Source organism: Sparus aurata, chromosome 1 (genome assembly GCF_900880675.1).
Source record: "Sparus aurata chromosome 1, fSpaAur1.1, whole genome shotgun sequence".
NCBI classification, from domain to species: Eukaryota; Metazoa; Chordata; class Actinopteri; order Spariformes; family Sparidae; genus Sparus; species Sparus aurata.
The window spans coordinates 22,324,572-22,345,432 of NC_044187.1; the positions used below are offsets into that span (position 1 = coordinate 22,324,572).

At 40.4% G+C, this 20,861-nt stretch overlaps 1 protein-coding gene across 3 annotated transcripts in view; it reads left to right on the forward strand.

Annotated features, from left to right (window-relative positions):
- Nucleotides 1-2,155: 2,155 nt before the first annotated feature.
- The window catches only part of palm3 (paralemmin 3), a 39,090-nt gene continuing 20,384 nt past the window's right edge, over nucleotides 2,156-20,861 (forward strand). The window contains exons 1-2 of one of the 3 annotated variants that reach the window (XM_030433660.1): nucleotides 2,157-2,666; nucleotides 4,299-4,378. The gene's annotated coding sequence lies outside the window, so the exon portion shown is untranslated. Of the gene's footprint in view, nucleotides 2,667-4,298; nucleotides 4,379-20,861 lie in introns of all 3 variants that reach the window. The other 2 variants (XM_030433667.1, XM_030433650.1) reach the window with 2 other exon arrangements.

The window sequence follows — 20,861 nt, forward strand, 5'->3', positions numbered from 1 at the left end:
CAACACAGGTCAGCTGAACTGTAATTTATGTAGCTAAAACACTGACCATCTCTAAAGACACTCTCAGGCCAGGGCTTCAAACCCAAGATTTGGGCACATTAAAAAGGCAGTTAATCATGAGAAAATTAGCCTGAAGTATATTGTGTATAAATGAAATATGAGTAAGCTATAATGAAATATACATAAAAATAGCTTGTCCTAGTTTTAAATGATGGAGCGACAGTATGAAGACATTGAATGGTGCCTTTGGTCTGTCCTTGGTGTTCACTAGAGCGTCAGCATAGTGACAATAAGAAAATTGTACTTTTGGGGTTTTGTTTCAACAATATGAAGAATCTCATCCAGTATGTTTACAGTCATATGCAAAATACACTCTAAATTAACTACTCCTTACTATTCTTTTTTTTGTTTGTCTTAAATGCAACTTAAAAGTAAACAGAGGTGTTTACAAATGTAATCAGCATAAACACATCAAGTCATGTAAGTTCACTGCTAATCCTAAAGCTTCAAAGGACTTCCTGGAGAATATGCCTACCTAAGTCTGACTAAACACACAAAATGAACGGTATGAGACACTGCGCAAATAACAAAACATGGAAGTAAAGCCTCGAACACAACGGAGAGTACAGAAAAGACACACATTTGGAAATGAAATACCACATCCTAGCATGCCCAGATGGATGTGCTGTGTATTCAAGTTCAAGAACACTTCATAAAAACCTGCGTTAAGACTATGACACACATCTAACCATTAGCTCGAAAGGTGGCACTTCAAAGATGGGAGCTTGAATCCCTCACAGAGGATGACTGCTGCAGCCGACTTGGATTTACAATACACATTTTCACACCTGTTTATCAAGTATTTCCAATCACTCATGAGAACTTGGCAAAACCATTTATTTCATTTGTCCTTTGCAACTTTACAAAGCACTTTGTAAACTGTGTTTTTAAAAAGTGCTATATAAATAAAATGTACTATTATTATTATTATTATTATTATTATTATTGTATCATAAAGTAGCCAGCTATGTCTGACTGGGAGCTCCGATTGAACACAACTGATTAAGTGATGAGAGGGCTGGCCAAACACAAGTAGAGTTGGATCTACAGTAACACAGCTAATAAATCTGCTTACATTAGCTGCTGTCTGACTGTGTGTTCATGTGCTGTCGGAATTATTGGAAAAACTGTTTTTCTAACTGGGAAAATTCAAGCGAATGCCCTCTGAAGTCGGACCAACGACTTGAAAAGTCAGAGAAATCTTTAGTACACAAGTTGCTGGGTTGACGTCATATGAGGCACTGCCGATAAAAGTAGACGTTGTGTTGATGGTCAGAAACTATTACCAAAGTAGTTTATTGTTATAGTCACTGTATCTTTTCTTCTGAAGATTGATTGATGGGTGGATGGCAAGATGTTATTGGTTGACATTGGTTGGCACAAACTTATGTAGCTGAGTATCCAATATATAGTCCTGTCCTCCTGTAAAGTCGTATTTCTGAGCTTTAAGACAGAATTCTTAGAAAGTAATTGGATGGTGAACTTAAAGTGCTTGTTATTACTTTTCTGTTTTTAACATGGTAGATTGAAACAAGGCAGATTCCACCTCCAGATACACACAGGAGCACCCCCCCTAGAAGTTTTATTAAAAATTCAAGATATTCGCTTACACCAATATTCCCTTTTCATGTTAAAAGGCAGGATGTGAGCTGAAAAGAGATATTGTTTTTTATATATACTTTTCAGGCAGCGCTTTCATTCAAAGAAACGTTTTACATTACAGGTAAAAGGTCTGCACATAGTCTGATTTGACTTTTATTCATGTGAAATAGCCTGGTACAGTGGGGATCCTTGTAAAAGATTTCTTTTATTTGATTTTTTATATCACAGATGCCTCATTTAATCAAAACCTTGAGCTCCTGAAAGAAACAGAGACTGACACTTCAAATTAATTTTAAGGTTAGGCTCTCAACATCCCAGTGCAAAGATAACTTGCACTGCTCTGCAGCACGGAAGCAAGTATTTCACCAACTTTTACAACAGTGTTTCACTCACCAGCTGGCATGTCAAACTGGTCGTTGAATGAAAGCAAGAAAAGGCATCTTAACCTGTTGCTTTAGAGGGAAAGCTGTTTGTGTGCTGTGCAGCCTCTGAGAGCGACAACAACAGGAAACATGAGGCTGCTGCTGCTGCTGTGTGGAGGGCTGGCCTCACGGTAATGACTGGAGTCAGGTAACCAGCGGACACACCGACTCTGTTCCTGCTCGCTGACGGGTTGTGGCACGAAAGAAAAGGCGGCAGAGAGCCCTTCTCCTCCTGGAACCGTTTCACTTCGTTTTTTTCCCCTCTCCCCCTTCCAAATCAATGCTTCGACTTTCCCCCGCGAAACAAAACTTCACAGAGCTGTACAAGTTCGCTAAATGTGACGACGTGTGTTGCTGTGGTGGCGGCGGGGCGTCGTGTTTCTGGAGCTGGCTCATCGCGGAGGCTTCTCAGGTGTTCACGGGGAATTTTGTGTCGTCTTTTCACTCTTCTCGCCACACAGTTCGCTGAGCCCGAGGGACGACTTCTCACTCTTTCTTTTTGTTTTGTCCTCCACGTTTCCTACTCGATTTCGTGTTTCCCCCTACAGCTTGTTGGACTTAAAACATCACAAGTGTTAACAGGTACGTGTGTTTCGGTTTCACGCTTTTTTTCTTCTTATTCTGCATGAATTTTAATAGCCTGCAAGTTTTTGGTGTACGTGGTCGGTTGACACCTTTTGAAACCGGGCCAGGGGGGTGGAAGTGAACCCAGCCAGAGTTGGACAGCCCCAGCAGCTGTTGACTTGTCTGACCCCCTGTTAAAGCATTGCAAACCAAATAGTCGTGTATTGATTAAAAGCCCTTTGGAGTATCATTTGGCTGTGGAGATAACACTATAGATGTTTGGCTTCACACCCCCCCCCCCATTGTAGTTTTATCTTAAGGCATATATTGATGTTTGCACACTGGTGTCATGTGTTCCTTCTGCAGGTTTCTCCACTTAACAGGTTTTATGACTAATTAAGTTGAAAAGCCTCAAGTCTGCAGGGCATTTGCAGTTTATGATGCTGTGGTGAAGATAGTGGTGGTTATCTTTTTTGACACTTTGCTAGCTGTTGCTGCTGCTGCTGCTGCTGCGAAATAACACACCCCACACAGGCAGACAGCACACACCATGCAGGCAAGAGCTAAAGTTTGGTTTATCAGATTAACCACACGTTTGCCGTATGGGCGCCTCACCTTCTTTAGGGGCGAAGTGCACTGCTTTTTGCATCACTTTTAACCACACATTAACTAGATCTGTGTCATGGCTTCATTTAAAAATGTATATAAATTCTGCTGCTTAGCTTGCAGCTGAGCATGCTGATTTACATGCAGAGATCCCAGCAGGAGCTCCTGACATGGCTCTTCTTTTGTCAGGCTGATGAACTGAGCGCCTCGAGGCCATATCCAGGGGGGTGTTACTCACCATCAGGCTTAACTCTCAGGAAATCTCATCTTGAGAGTTTGTTAACAGGCATGCTTGTGCTTGATGTTTCAAAGGATGGATCACTGCTCAGGATGCATGGAAATATAAATGTCACAGCAGATCAGCTGTTTTATGACATAATAAAAAGGCCAATCACTGTCCTGGCATGAGTCTGAGATAACCTTTAGCTGTCACTATCAGGCAAGCAGTCTTACTCTAAAATATTCAGTCAAAGGATATATAAAACTTTGAAGAAAAAGCTGAGCAGCTATATATAACATTAGCGACCACCTCAAGTGATCTTTGCACAGGGATAGGATGAAAGACTGGAGTAGAAAGATCTGCTGTCTGACTAATCACAGAAGGCAGGAGCTTTATGGGTAATTAAGTGTCACCATACTAGAACGCAAGATAAGAAGAGTCAACATTCAGCGGAGTCAAACAGCTAAAAATGTGACAGCAGCGTGACAAAGTCAAACTTGGTCTAGAATAAATCATTCCACTTCAACAGACTGATAAGCCCAGTGACGTGTGGGCATCCAGATGATGTATCTTCAGCTCTTTGACATTATTTGTAACTATGATTGCAACAAACGTTTTTTTTTCATTAATGTTTATTTTCTTGATTAATCGATTAATTGTTTCATCATTGAGATGGCAAAAAATGTCGATCAGTGTTTCCCAAAACCCAAGAAGAAGTCCTCAAATGTCTTGTTTTGTCCACAACGCTGATAGTCAGCTTCCTTTCATAGTTGAGTGAATTACCAGAGCATATTAACATTTAGTGATTGTGTCATATAATGTAGGTTCTTGTGGATGTAAAAGCTCTTGAAGGTCAGAAAGCCCAAAGTCTGCACCAACTGAGACACTGATCCCGATACACCTTGTGAGTAATCCCACCTTTATTTCCTGATATCACTATGTCACCATGCCACAAGTTTGCTTGATTTATGTCCATATTCACAACAGAAGTGAAGCTAAATGGAAACATAAAACAAGACGGATTCGTTTGGAGACACGCTGGCTCAGCTATGTATGAGCTGGCCAATAGGAGCAGACTGGGTATTCAGGGGAAGGGGCCATAAAGAGACGTTAAAGGGGCGTTAAAGCATGTAAACCTATTCTAGTAACCCAAAATAGAATTACAAGCCTTAAAAAATTAGCATAATATGTCTCATTTTAACAGTTGGCAACTTATCGATTAATCATTGCTCGTCTATTTGGAACATATTAGAAATCTGTTTTTTAAATTCAGTCCTTTGTTGTGGTTTTAAACATCGGCCACTGTGAGCTAGTTATACTGTCATCATGTAGGCTGATAAATGATCAGCCGGCTTGTTTGTTGCTGTTCAGCTGAGAAGTTTCCTTTTCTTTTTCGCACGCACAATATGGCACAGAGCCCAGGTCGATGCGCTGCTGTCGTCACTTGCAAAGCAGCGGTTTTGATATGAATCTGCAAAAATCCGCCCAAATGCACAAAGAGGGAGGAAGAGACGGGTAGAGTGGGCGAGGTAGCTGTTAAAGATGGATAAAAGGGCAGTAGAAACTGTGTGGTCGTCAGCACCACCAATCAGTGGGAGTTGTTGAAGAGGGCATGAGAGAGTCAGGGACTGACAAAGCAGAGGGAGATTAAAAACAGAAAGATAAAGGGGAGGAGACAAAAGAGTAGCTGGGAGTGATGAAACCCACCACTTCTTTGCTTGGAAAACTGGGTGACGGACGAGTTTTCAGCAGGAGGGAAATTCCTCACTGCCTCAGTGCCCCCAGCATGTCCGTCTGTCTGTCTGTCTGTCTGTTCATTCTTAGTCAGAGTGACAAGCAATTTTCACTGCTCTGCTCTGCATCTGTTTCTGTGAACACCACCTTAACTGCACATTTCTATATTTCAACAAAGCCCTTTATGGGTTGTAAAGCAATGCCTGGTTTATGATGTCCCATGAGCCTTACGTTACAATGTCAGAGTTTCACAGCTCTACCTTATGCTCCCTGTCTTAATGCCATGTTGCCACCGCTCCAACTTTCTGTGTGCAGGCTGCACAAACACACTGTGCTTCAGGCTGTTTTTTTTATGGCTGTCCAGAAGAAGAGTGTCTCAGATGTTAGGTGAACAGAGATGGTTCACCTTGAAACAAGAAATGGCCACAGAGAACATTTTCTTTTCTTTTAGTGGTAGACAGACAAGAAACATGTGCTAATAGTTTGTTAGTTTGCTAATAGCTTTATTATTCTCCTCACAACCCAGGTTTCCATCTAAATGTCAACCAAATTTTGAGCGAATTCAGCAGATAAAATATGAATGAATGCTTGCTTTCATTCACCATTATTATGTCATCATAAGGAGTTGGTTTATTGAGATGAGCAGTAGGTGGAACCACTTTTCCAGTTGTCACTGCTGAAGAAGAGGATGCAATAAAATGTCATAATTAAATGAGCACCAATCCAACCTTAAATACTGAAAAACATCATGATACAGTTGTCTGTTTCCGCTGAATTTCGCTTTTATTGACTGCCTTTTTCACCTCAGCTGAATATATATTATATTTATATATATATATATATATATATATATATATATATATATATATATATATATATATATATATATATATATTTTTTTTTTTTTTACAATATTTTGAGATTTATATGCGTCAAAATACACCCAGGTGTTTCTAAGAGCAAATTGAAAATTTGCATTAGAAACAGGTTGGATGGAAATGCACCCTATACCTTTGTTCTGGTTAGGATAATGAGATCTTATTTTTTTTCACCAGCTTCTATCTCAAAGGGTTATGCCAGCAATTTAGTATTTTACTTAAAAGAAACCTCAAAATGCACCAAAAGCTGACTTCAAGTCCCTATTATGTGTCATCTCACCAATGCTGCATACAGCTCCACCCACAATGCAACAGGAGAGGCTCTGTCAATAAACCCTTTAAGAACTTTAACACATTGTCTGTTTATGAAAAATCCCTTGTACCTCTTCTCCACGTTTGGCTAACCCTGATGACATCACAATTACATCGCCAGGGTCATTTGCCTCAGTCTATAGACCAAGACACTGAAGAAAATGACAGCTTGTTACAGTTACAGCTGACACTAGGAAATGACAATAGAAATAAACAAGTATACTGATTTCATGTCTCTGTGATGCAAATCAGCTGCCAGTTGTCTACCAGGAAGTTGTTGACACAGCGATTGGGTCAGTAGAAAAACTTCACTCCAACCACAGAACTGCTGTATCTGACTGCATAGCTCTCATAATGACGACTGAACTGATTTTCATTTGTAAAATGGGAGTACTGCCCGTTTAGCAGTGCAGTCTGTGTTGGTGTACCATGGGATGGATTCATTTCACCTGCTCACCTGGCCTACAGCACGTTTCTGCTTTATGTCACCATGTCAGTATTCACACACATGAAGTACCGGCCATGCCCCCATGTTTGAGTGAGAACTCTAAAATTCAGCAGCTCGTCTTTTTGTTTGTCCTTGTGTCTTGTTGAAGCACACAAGGCAGTTTCCAGACAGCGCTCTTTAAAATCATTCTGCTTGTGTGTCAGTGAGTGGTATTCCTTTCACTTAAAATAATCTGTTGCTGACTGAAAAGACTCAGGGATTCCGCCTGACAGTCGGTTAGAGAGGATAAGAAAACATTCACCATCTCCAGTTCACTTTGTGTCTGTTGTACACATACCCTTCTTTTGACTCCAGCAACAATGTTTTAATCAAGCAGACAAGGATTAGACAGTTAAGTAATGTGTTGTGGTTGTGAAGGTAATGGTCTGAGGAGATAACTAAAAAAGACCTGAGCTGTTTAGACAGGATATTTTTTTGGTTTCCCAGCTTCACATCTTTCTCATGAATTACTCTTTAAGGTGTAGTCTTAGATTACAGCCTCCGTCAAGTTACCTGCTCTTCAGTGGCTTGTAAGAATGCATAAGCTTTAAAACCTGAATGAAACTACATGAAAAACTGTGACATTTTATGTATGTGCTCCATTTCCAGCTAATTAGGTACTTCTTACTTAAGTGGACAATGCAGTTCTGCAATAAATCCTGCCTTCATGAAGGTTTTAATGTTCAGGGTTCTTTAATGAAACTAGTTTTTGGTGCTTTGAAACTGTATTGCAACATATAAAATCGCATGGCATTTACTTTTACAAATGCGTCTTTAAAAAGTCATTATAATCAACAGCTTGACCTTATCATGGTAGTTTTTTGAAGGTTCAAAATACATTCACCAAATGATTCCAGAATTCAACATAAGAACAAAAGAACTAAGAACTAAGCTAGCTGTGTCATCTTTTACTTTTCTTTACTCCCAGACATGTGAAAGTAAGGGCGAGAAATAAAATAATGGGGGATTTGCCAATCCTGTTTTTGATTTCAAAATTGAAATCAAATCCAATCAAAATCGTGACCCAAATAATATAAACACCTGTCAGTATAATACAAGTTACATACAAGTTAGTGATGTTCCTATATGACTTCAAAAGAAGATGTGTAAATGATCCAACCTCAAGACTTCACACATAAACAAATGCACATGGCCGCGGTTGTGAGGTGACGATGTCTGGTTAGCCATCGAGGAGAATCCCCCGTGCTGTACACGGTCGGAAAACAATTATATGAATGGTTTGTGAGTATGTATTTTAATTGCTGGCTAAGCACGAGTGCACATTGGAAATGGGATATGCTTAAGGATACATGCACCAAATTGATTGAACACAACAAATCATTAATGGATGACAGAACTAGGCCCACGTCTCTTGGTGTGTGTGTGTGTGTATCTTTGTGGTGGGGGAGAGGAAGACATGGAGGTGTTAGCACAGTTTAGCAATGCCAGCAAGCTGTCTAATGTTCCACCTCCTCCCAATGCTGCAGCTAATGTGTGATGTTGTTGTCTAGTCAATTAAATGGTTATCGCTGCCAATTCACAACTCGTTTGGAAGGCAGTAACCTGGTACTGAATTGCTCAAATTGACGACGGCAGATTTACATCCCACACTGAAGTGACCTGATTTACCAAGCCTGTTTTTGTTTGTGTGGTTTGGTCGCTGTGGTTTTGTTCGTAGTCCTGACAGAAATGCACGCCGCATATACAGTGTAAATATCCTTTAAATCAGCAGAGGACTTGGGGTTTCTTAACGGTTTCTATTATTCTTGCTCCTACAGTTGAATGCTTGAAGTTTGCTGTTTAGGATGATGGAAGCCAATCATAATCTTCATATTCAGCATACAGAGGTGTGATGAGAATGGACTGAGAATGGACTTGGACGGTGAAGTAGGAGACAGAATTTTAATGAGGGAGAAAAAGAAGGTGCTATTTCAGTGATATTAATCATCATTAGAAATAATTAATTCTTTACTGTCTGTTGAATGCATTTGTAGAACACACATTAAAGGCCATATCCATGGAGTGTGGTAAGGATTTTGACGACAGTCCTGATAGTTAGTAAGTAAACACAAGCTGAGTTGTATTTTGAAGCAGGTTAGTCATAGGAAATGCTTAGCGCTTACCACTATCATCAAAAATGCACCTACAGAGCAAATCAAGTCATTTTTGGCATTTGTTGACAGCAAATCAATTTGAAAGATGTCGGAGTAGTTTTCTTAAGTCTGTGGGAGTAATGGAACAAGGAGATGTCGAGCAGATGAAGAGCTGCAGAACTTCTCAGCTAGATAACCAGCTTCCTTTCCCTTATTAACATCAACATGTTCTCTATCTGCATTGGGTTTAAACTCAAAATATGTATGTCCAACCACCATGTATCAGCTGTAAAACCAACAACCATGGCAAGACTAGTGGGTGGCGGTAGAGCACCTTCAATATAGCTGATTGCCACCTTCCATAAAAACAGAAAAAAGATGATGCAGTAACTAGCTGGCTATTACCACAGTGTGTGGCCACTACTGCCATGCAGAATCATGTTGGATGAAATGACAGACAAGACCAAGACACTTTACCCATAGTGCAGATAGATTTCGCGATAATATCATCATCATGATTTCTTTTAGCAATGCTAATCGTTTAGTGAAAACCTGATTTCATGACAGCCCTACCAATGGGAAGTAATAGTTCATAATTGAAAGCTTTCCACAGTAAGATGAAGCCTTGTCAGACTGTTTAAGAGCACTTTTTTGCACATGTTAAGGAACACCCATGAGGTATTCAGTTGTTATAACCCTATTTTCTATATACATTAGTGTCCTTGACATTGTTTTTTAAAAGACTGCGCTTTTTTGGGGTATGTTTAAGAAACATCTGCGTCACACTGTTATCTAAAGTGTGCTTTTAACACTGTTTGCAGTCGCACACTTATTGTGTTTGATTTGTATTAAGCCATTGATGCAGCTTTCAGTGTGCATGTTCTAGCTGTACACCAGGCAGGAATACTTCTGACTAAGACTTTTAGCTACCCCTACTTTAGAAAATCAGCCTTATAGTCTGCTTCATTCTGTATCTGTGATCAGAAAAGTGCCATCAGTGCTTTTTCAGACATATTTCAGTCAACCAGTGGTGAGAACAAATAGCCTATTATTTACTTGACCAGGTCAAGAGAGTGTACCTTGAGTTTCCTAGACTTGCTGATGACCTTGGTGTGTTGCCTAAACCCTGAAGAACACATTGTGTTTCCATGGAGGGAGAGCACATTCTTCAGTAGCAGCCTGTTGACCCTGGTTCAGCCGTGGTGTAAAGTGTGTGAAGTGCTGTTGACCTGCTTCTTGAAACTTCACAGTGCACAAGTGTATTTGTACCTAGACATGTTTAAAAAATGTAATTAAGCTTGATAATGTAATATGTTCAGTTCATTTTAAGACACTTCATCAACATTTAAGACTGGCATGGAAGATCAGATATCAAGTTGTCTATGTAGACAAGTTACTGTTTATTTAAGCACTCCCACTGTTACAAGAGGAGAGTGTATTATGAACAGATTTTGCTGCTGTGTACTTTGTACATAATCGGTGAAAGGATGGCATTTCTGTCAAACATTATTTTCTCCACCAAGGAGGTTATGTTTTCACCTGTGTCCATTGGGTGGTTGGTTGGTTTTTGAGCAGGATTACACAAAACCCACTGAAGAGATTTCCATGGAACTTGGGTGAGGATGGATCTTGGCCCAGAATAGACATGATTATCTTTTGGTGCAGATCCAGGTCAAGGGACGGATCCAGGAATGATTTTCTGACTTTCCTTAACACTGCCAGATGCGATGTTTTCAGACATTTTCATTTATTTCTCGGTTAATGATTTATGAATCTTAATAAAAAAGATGAGGCATATTTTCATGACTGGTAACTATGAGTGAGTTGAATTTGGTGCGGATCCCAGATTTGATGATCTTAAAATATGGTTGGGAAGTTATGAGCGGTTTAAATTTGAACCCCAGTTTCCACCGTTCCTGTCTCCATCGTGTAACGTGAGAGGTGAAGGGGAAGGTTATGGTCCCTTTTCAATGGCGGTAGCTCCAGTTAGCTCAAACGACATGGCAGGCAACATGTGGGATTTCCGCACGTGCTTTCATTCCACTGTAACTTACAGACCATACCAAGCCAGGTCTCTACGGCACTAATTATCACATGCATACATGCCCTGACAAACACAGGCCGAGGATCCTACACCAATACATCACAATATAAAGTAAAATAAAAGGGGTCTTCACTCCGCTGGCAGCATCGTTACTCATGGTGGAACGGGAGTAAATCTGCTCTTCTTCTAGGTACAGGTTACATTATTCACTAAACAAAAGGAGGCGCCACCTAGTGGCGCTACATTCAATAACTCCGTCTGTTATAACCGCGTTATAGCCACTTTACCGCCACTGGAGGTGATCGCAGCCTGTCTAGACAATGCTCGTGTTTATGTGTAATGTGGGATTGAAGAGCTCTCTGTACAACATGCTACCATTTAGCTTTTGAAAAATCAATGGAAGATCAGAAAGTTGCACACAAGCCTATCACAAAATAACAAAAGCACGAAAGTAATATTAAAGAAAGGGTGGGTGGCAGAGAAGCGGATGAGGGCCGATGTAAGAGAGAGAGATGAAAGATAGCTGAGAGCAGAGCAAGAGGGGAAACCTGATTATGACGGGGTCAATCTAATGGCATACCCTGTATCTTCATAAAGACTCAGTGAATATAAAGAGATCACCAGATCTGTTAAAAATTAATAGAACTCCCTTTATAATCGTTTAAGAGTTTAAAGTTAACTGAGATACAAATAGTTTAGCAAGATATTGATCGGAGGGAGCAGCATTCATGATCTTTTTACAGCTTTGGGCTTGCATTTGTATTTTATTGTAACAGTCTGGTTGCTACATTGACATTGAGCTGTATGAGGAGGTGAAGTCAAATCAATGTGTTGATGGTGTTGATGCTGCAAATGTGAATGGGATTTTGATCACGTCTCTTATATCAGTATTCCTCAGTGCCATCAGTCCTGCATCAAGCATGTCTTACATTTGTGTTTTTAAAAGTAATTTTGACCTGAATTCACCCGTCATCGCCTCCAATCACTATAATCTCAGAGATGGTGAGCAGCTGCTGGTTGAAAGATGAGTGTGTTGTCTCTAATTTGTGTAATGATGTGCTGGAGTTAAGTTTGTTTGTCTACAGTGATAATGAGGAAGGAGGAAAGTTAAACATCACGGTGCCTGACTAGACATTTACAAGGTGACTGGTCGCCCATGCAGTTTAGATTTACACAAACTCATATGAAATGTTATGTTAAATCATGTCTGTTGAGTTTACTTTAGTGCACCTACAGATAGGGCTGGGCGTGTATCAATATTATATCGTAATTGTGATGTGACACTTTATATTGTCTCTCATTATTCTTGGTTTGAAGGCATTATGATAAAGTGACATCATTTTCTGAACTTACTAGACTATTCTACTTGTTCTGATACTTGCCTTTACATACTCAGTCATTATGTCCACATTATGGTTATTTTATAAAACATGTCATTCTGTCAATATTTTGTTAAAAACAAAAGAAAAAATCCACCGTACTGTGATATTTTCTCGGCCAGTCCAAGAATTTATGAAACACTTTTGAGGAGATTTCCAAATATTGAGATATAAACTGTGTATAGCAGTGTAGCTGAAAAATATTTAGATATTATTCTAAAGAAATCTTATATAGAAGATTTGGCATTAAGTGCGATTTGGCATCCCCACTCAATTTCTGTGTGAAATACCACTGTTGTAAATACAAATCCCAGGTCTGTAACAATTCGTCAGACATAATGCAGGTGATGACTACAAAACTCATTACATCATAACAGTGTTACATGCTGAAAACTTGTTTGATGAAGTAAACACTATGTAACGCTGTGATCCTGCCCTCTCACTGAAGTCACACAGTGCAGAAACAAGTGATAGCTGAGACAGAGACACCATTCACTTTATTACAAGACACTTTACCATCACAATTATTTTAAGCTGATATTTTAAAGTAAAGTTACATAATGTTCCTTTAAAACAACATTGCTTTGGCCTATCTACACATTTAGGCTGCAATTAAATATGATTTTCATGATTAAGTGATAATTCCTTGGCTTATAAAATCACAGTTTCCCAAAGTGACGTCAGATTGCTCAGATGTGTCCCACCAACATTCAAAAACTTAAATGACAAAGAAATGCAGCAAATTCTCACATTCTAGAAGCTGGAACCAATAAATGCTTGCCATTTTTTTCTTAAAAAATACCAATCAGTCAGTTAATTCTTAAAGCTGTACTACAAATACATATGTAATGTTGTACTATGTTGTCCCCATGTGTGTGATTCTGACTGTAGTGTGTTATGTGAGATGATGTGTATAATTGCAACTGAGCTACGAGGCCCCGCAGCATACAGGCCTACAGCCTTTTGACTCAGTGACAATAGCCAAAATGTACCGCGACTGGATTACGCCAGTCCTGCATTCCTTTCCAAACCTGTTGGACACATGCACACACACGCACACACACACACACACACACGCACACACACACACATATGCACACACACACTAATCCTGCGCACACAGACAAAGAAATCACTGAAGCAAGCCAATGCATGTCTTAACTCATGATGGCTCAAAGTGCAAAGAGAACACTTACTGTACAAGAAGAGCAGAGGAATCGGAAAACTCATCCTGATCATCAACTCATCAAGTATCACAACGGGAGACAGTTTCTCTGTACTATTCACGCACTATTGTTTGCTGACTTGAATAAAAAGATGTGTCTCGCCAATCTCGCCAAACAAGATGTTTTTTTAATTAACTGGCATTGAATGTAAACCGGATGCAGAACACACCCTTTGTTTAATGCAGTCCGTCACGCTGTGGGAATAAACCACCTGTCAAAACCTTCTTTCCATTAACACAGTTGAACTTCCTCTGAATGCACAGCTTGGTGAGTGATTAAACCGCAGAGTAGCTCGAGGGCAGAGCCACTTCGGCTTTTTTGAAGGTTCACTTTGCTGTTGTGTCACTGGCTTTTTGCAGGTGCACTTTGCCTCATAAGTGCTACAAAACAGCACCCGAACCTCCACTTTTGTTTTTCCATGCATCTGTCCAAGTCTTTAGCACCACAGTAACTCCTACCTCCATTGAGCCTTAAATCAGATCCAACAATTATTTTTCCATTAACACATTGATTATTTTTGTACTTAATTGGGTACTTAGTACATTGTAGCATCTACAGTGAAAAATATCATCATAACATTTTCTGCTTCAAATTGCTTGTTTTGTCCAACTGTCCACAAACCAAACATATCTTTATTCAATAACCAGTAATTAGAAAACCAGAGAAAAAGGCAAATATCTCCACATTGGAGAAGCTGAAACAGAAAATGTTTGACATGGCAATATAATTCTTAATATTTAGAAACATTGTGTGACATATGTGCCATATGACTGTATGGTGTGTGTCGGACAAGTTCAACAATAAACAAACAAACACTTAGGAGTAAGTGAATTATGTTTTTGGGCCTGTAAGGTTCTGGCCATGTACAGTTTGTATGATGTATATCCTACTGCTGTAGAGTAAGGAGGGACCGGTCAGCAGTCCCTGGCTCTGGAATCTGGAGGTCACGTCTTGATTTGCTCGATATCAACTTGCACTCAGCTTAAAAAACCTGACCTGGAGTCATGGACATGGCCCCAATTGTTGAATAATCACTTGCCCTTCTGATTTGTCAGGAATGGTTCATTCCTTTTACTTCAACAAAATATGTGCATATAATCTATTATCACCATATTTTGAATATCCTATACAGGAAATTAATTTCCAAGTTAAGTTGAATAAAATGTCTTACATAATTTTGAAATTAAAACTAAACAGCTGTGGGCTTGTACTCTATGCTCACATAGAGCCTTTGTATGTAACATGGGTATAATAACGAAGTGGGTAAAGGCAAGAATTTGAACAGTCTGGTCAGTTCATGTTACTTTACTGTAATGCACATGCAAACTCTAAGACAATCTGTAGGCTCACATCATGTTAACGACGTATTGCCCAGCCCTTTTTTTATGCTTCTTACTCTCTCTTGCCCTGTGTAAAGCCAACTGATTTTACACAGTTTTAAAGAGAGCTTAATATAAAGCCAGCTGGTTTCTAATTGTGTAGAACAGTATCTACTCCATCAGACAGAGACAGGTTTTCTCAGATATGCGATAATTGATAACTTGATTGTGAAATCAGTTTTCTTTTCTGGAGTAACTGTCAGTGCGTTTTGCTTATTAAGTTTCTGTCACACAGCCAGCCTTGTGAAACCTCTGTGCATGTGTCTGCATGCAACACGCCGACGAAACGGAGACTGGCACATACTTTCAGGTGTCGCAGTGTGAACCTGATGTGTCTTTGAGCTGGGTTTCGGTGGAGATGCTGGCAGAACGTTTATGTTGTGTCACAGCCTCAAGTGTCTCGTCAGGACTTGTCAGAACAGGTGTCTCAAAGTCTGATCCCCCCGCTTCACATGGCTTTTTCTTTCGCTCTCTCATTCGTATAAAACCTGCATGATTTTCCATTTCTATGACAACACTGTCTTATCTGCCTCTTGTTTGTTTTATTCTCACCTTACATTTTCTCATTGCAAAGGCTTTCTCCCTGCTCTTCATGACTTGTCTGCTGTGAGGCAGGTCAGGCAGGTCATGAGGATTCAATGTTGTATCTGTTCATGTTCTTGGAAATGGTTTTGTTTGAACAGGGACTCGATGAAGGAGTCCACAGTGTTGACCTTTTACTTCCTCTGCTGTTTATCCTCTGCTCTCTCTCCAATTTCGTCATTTGATGCCATCACGCAGAGACTTGACTAATTACAAACTTTCCGACATTCCCTAAAATTACAGGTACAGGTTGAGATGTTGTGTATATACCGCATATGTCATCAATGACACTGGCACTGTTTACCAGGCTTAAATATAATGTAAAAAGGCTATAATGACATTCAGTAAAAGGAGAGAAGCAACTATGCCCTCAGCCACACTGTCTCTGTTTCACATGATGCCTCAGCTAGCCTGTAATCTTCACTCCTCTGCAAAGCCTACACACACACACACACACACACACACACACACACACACACACACACACACACACACACACACACACACACACACACACACACACACACACACACACACAGAGAGTCTCAGACCCATAGAGGCTGCATTCCACCTCAGGGTTAAAAGCTGTTGTTTCGCCTCTTATCATGAACACTAATACGTGCCTCGACTGTCTGTGCCCAGTGTTTGAGGAGATAAAGCTGGAGATAGAAGAGTTCATGAATGCCAAAACATTGAGAGCACAGTGATTAAGTCAGGCGGTCTTACAGCGTGAGGGCAACAGTTGATTACCTATTGTCTCCGGCTGGGAAGTCACACGAGGATGTGACTGAGGGAGTGCACATGAAAACTGCAACATAGAAAGTAGGGCTGCACAGAACAATGTTTGAGCATTGACAAGATATGCACATTGAAGCTGCTGTAAACACAGACGCGATTTTAGCCAACTTTCTGTCCATTTTGCAGTTAGCAGTCCCCTCCCTCCTCTCTGCGTCACCACACTTGCACGACCCCGTTCTTTTTTTCGAGACGGCTCTTTTTCTTTTCTTCGAGTGTTTTCCTTCGCTCTGCCTGTTTGGAAGTATAAGGCTCTGCCATTTGCTGGCAAACGGGAGAATACTACTCTGCACATTCACGAGCACAGAGGACCGCCTCTTTATAGCATTGTCTATCCTGATTGGATCAAATGGGCAGGGATACAAGAAAATTTCTTTTCTCTTTTGCTGCACAAGCAGTTGGAGGAGAGACACAGGTTACTGACCAAACACTTCATAACAGTGATTACTGTTGGGATGTTAAGCTACTTAACATACCATGTTAAATGTGTTTTTTTGTGTTTTTGTTTGTCCTTGTTTTTTAAAGCAATTGTAAACAAAATAGCAACTGTATCCTGGTGTGTGCTGATTTTCTTTTTCCTTATTCTTTGTTCCTTCTTTTCTTGAGGGCCCTTTGTGGTTTACCCTGTAGTAGCTGCACCCAGGAGAGGAGCACTGCTGTGCACAGAGGATCTTTAGTTTTAATAAAGTATCTATCTCTCTCATATTTTCCTCTAACTCTACAATAAATAACATTTTCTACACTGTACTTATAAATAATATTTTGCGTATTAGCTTATGACACATGATTTAACACACAACAAATTTCTCACTTTTTTCTTTCAAATTGTCAAATGATAGGCAGGACCCACAGGTTTATCGCGTATTTGTTTATTATCCTGTTTTAATGCAACTGACTGACCAAAACTAAGCCATTCTTGGAAATGCATGCCGTTAAACCAATGCAACAATGTGACTTCCTCACAGTTGGATTGAATAGATAATCCTGCATGTTAATTATACTCAGTGAGCCAAAATGACTCACGCATGCTGCATAGCACATTACTGTGCAGCTTCCCCATGCATATGTATGTTCCAGATCACCGTGTTAATCTCTGTAGCCCCTCTGCTGATTTGATGAGTGGATGACAGGGTTTTCCAAAGGCCTCATCGAGCTGTCACTTTTGATCTGCTGCTCAGCTTAATGGCTGCGGAACTGATTTTCTCACCCAAAATCCTTCCAGACTTTAATATTTTAAATGTTGGAAGCAGATGGTGATTTTGTCATGGCCAGTGATCAGAAGCCTGCCCATATTGGGAACCACTCGGAGGGCAAACATCCAGCAGTATGAAGCTATATACAATATTAAGCTTCATGTCACCCATCTGTGTGTTTATACTGATGAAATAATGGCTTGCCACACTGAAAATGTCAGTGAGCACAGTAAGACAAGCCTGGTTAATTAGGTAATCGTACTAAGATTTTCATTGGATACTTGTTCACCTAACCTGTTCAGTTCGGTTCAAACAAACTCTGCTGTGTTTGCTTGTTTGGTTTGGTTCTTTTTGTCAACTAAATTTGGTGATCCAATCAAAATAGCTGGACTGAGACCGCTTGGTCTCCTTCCAGTTAGTTGGGGAAAATGGTTTGTATTGTGAAAGCAAAGAAGACCACCCAGGGCCATTTTGTGGTAGTAGACATAAGTGTGACATGAATTTCTAAATTAAAATTAATCTGCTGTTGGTGTAGCTTTTTTTTTTTTTTTTTATGGGAAGCAATCTGGATAAGCAATGTATATATTCCCGCAAATAGTTTGGTAACCATAGTAACAGGCGGGTTCCTAAGCACAAGATTGTAGGTATCTATATGAACAGCAGTAATCTTGAATGCTTAATTACTACTTTGTGACACCACAGAATATAAATAAGCACATACTGTATTGCATACTGTAATAATGCCACATTCAGACTAACATTAGCCCAGCGTGAAAATAAGCAGCCTTCTTATTTATTTGCATGAGGCCAGTGCGGCGGTACAGCCGGGGTGCCAACACACAGGGCTCTGGCAAAAACAATGCATGGTTGTCTGGCAAAGAAGTTCAGTCTGGCTCAAGTCTTGCTGGACTGCAACACTACGCTTCAGTGGCCAATCAAATGTGTACAAGTGCAAATTCCCGGTACTGTAGATTACTTTGGAACGTAAACAGGGACTCTCTGCTGTTTGCCTGATGGTCGTGATGGCAAAAGATGAAATGATTGCAGCTACAAGTTGAAATATCCTGTCTCAAAGTATTAAACTGCTGGGCAGTGTTTTGGCCTTTTAAACTCAGTGTTTATTTACTCAAACAGGACTGCGTGGATGATTTTTCATGTCTCACTGGTACCTGTAATAATACACCTCCCACAAGAGCATGCAAGGCTTTATTTTAGTCTGAACGACCTCTAAAAAGTCCAGTTTGTAGGAAAGTGTTATAAAAACAACCTAAAAGTCATACTCGAGAAAAATTTAAGAAATCATGTTCTCCATTCTAACTTTACAACTCATAGATCGGTCACTTTATGGTGAAGTGTGTATACAATAGCGTAGTAAGATGCTTAGTTTTTATGATGTTGAAGTCATGCAACTGCAATGTAGTTTTATAATCTCATGTTAGCCTTTTGTTTCTGGCGGGTTCATTTACACCAAAAAATCCCAAAAGTGGTGCTCATCTGTGAAGATTATCTTGCTGAACAAACGTGCAAACTTGTTTGCCATAGATTTTCTACACTAATCCAAAATCCAGTGGAAAGTCCCAGAGGCTTTTTGTCAAGGGAACTAAGGTGATGCTAACTTCCAGGTTAGCCTACAAAAATACATGCCGACAGCACTCTATTGTGAATATAATATTGAATTACTTCCAATAGATGCCTTTAAGTCCTGCACCCTAAACATTAAAGTGCAGCATGAATCACTGCAAATAGATTTTCTAGCGCGAGGAGCCATGAAGTCCAAACTGCACAGTGAATGAGTTACCTGTCAGCCCATATAACACCATTTTTAGACCACTTGCTTTGTTTGCCAAACTGCAGGTGTGAAAGCATCCTAGGACCCCTGCAACCTTTACGGTTAAACTTAGAAACGTCATGTCTCATTACTCAAATAGAGATCAGCTGTAGTGCCGTGGGTGCGAGTTGTATATGTAAGATGCTGTGGCCAGACTCAGTCGAAGGCTAAAACCAGCCTACCTCCTGTTGAACAGAGACTTTATTGTGTGTGCGTGTGTGTGTGTGTGTGTGTGTGTGCGCGTGTGTGCGGTACCTGAGAGCACACCATTGATCCCCCTCAATCCTTTTTATGGCTTTATAAAGTAGATACAAAATGAGAGCAAAGGAATTTGCTCCTTTGAGGTGCTGTTGTTTCATCATAGTCTTCTCTCGCAACACGATTTAGTCAAATTGTCAGTGCGTTAAACTCGCTTTAGTCTAACCACTGAACACTGGGACCTGTAGGAAGATTTCTTTTGATAATCCCTCGCAGTGATTCCTTTGATGCTCCCCAGCGTATGTGTTCCTTTGTGATCATTTGTGCTAACTGTACGTATCCACAGCGTTGATACTCTGATAAATATGGGATTGGTGGGTTGATGACATCTTGAAATGCATGCATTATTCGGGCCGCAGTGTGACATCAGAGGTGAGGCCGGAGTTGGACTGTCATGCCTGTGAAGTGCAGCGGTGATACATGACTTGGAGAAAATCTGTGTTGTATGTTGTTGACTTTGATAATCCTCAACACACTCCGAAGTCTACTACACTGTTAGCACTGTGACGAGGGAGGGACACACTTATCACACATTAACCTTCCATCCCTAACTGACACACACACACACACACACACACACACACACACACACACACACACACACACACACACACACACACATGCACGCACGCACGCACTCACACACACACAAAGCAGTGGAATGCAGTGTTTTCATTCCCCCGACCCCGACTGTCAATCAGAGGAACTTGGCATGTGTGCAGTTGAAGCAGCACCATCCAAGCTACACAAATTCCAACCATACCACCCACCCACTCACATAAACACACACACACACACACATACATCCACCCACTGTGTCAGATTTATTTCTATGTAGATAAGAGGCATATTTCTCCAATAATGCAATTTCTGCTGCAGAGTCTGTAAAGCGACTGAAAATCAATAGCTGATGAAAAAGCACTTTACAGCATCTTTCTTGGTCCATCCTTCAAGATAGAGAGCAGCTGGGTCTTTGATTGCCCTGGCCCAGATTGAAGCTCTATCTAGGAATTTGTTTTACAGTTAGTTGGCCGCCTGTTTAGGTCAGGCTCTTCCTGAGCAATGGCCAGTGACGACAGAAGGGGATGCGCAAGTTCAGAGATCAGGGTCATTGCGATTGCATGGTCTATCTGTAATCGTCTGGAGGACAAAGATGTTTGCACTCTTCCTGTTCCCAAATACATGGGTGGAAGGATATT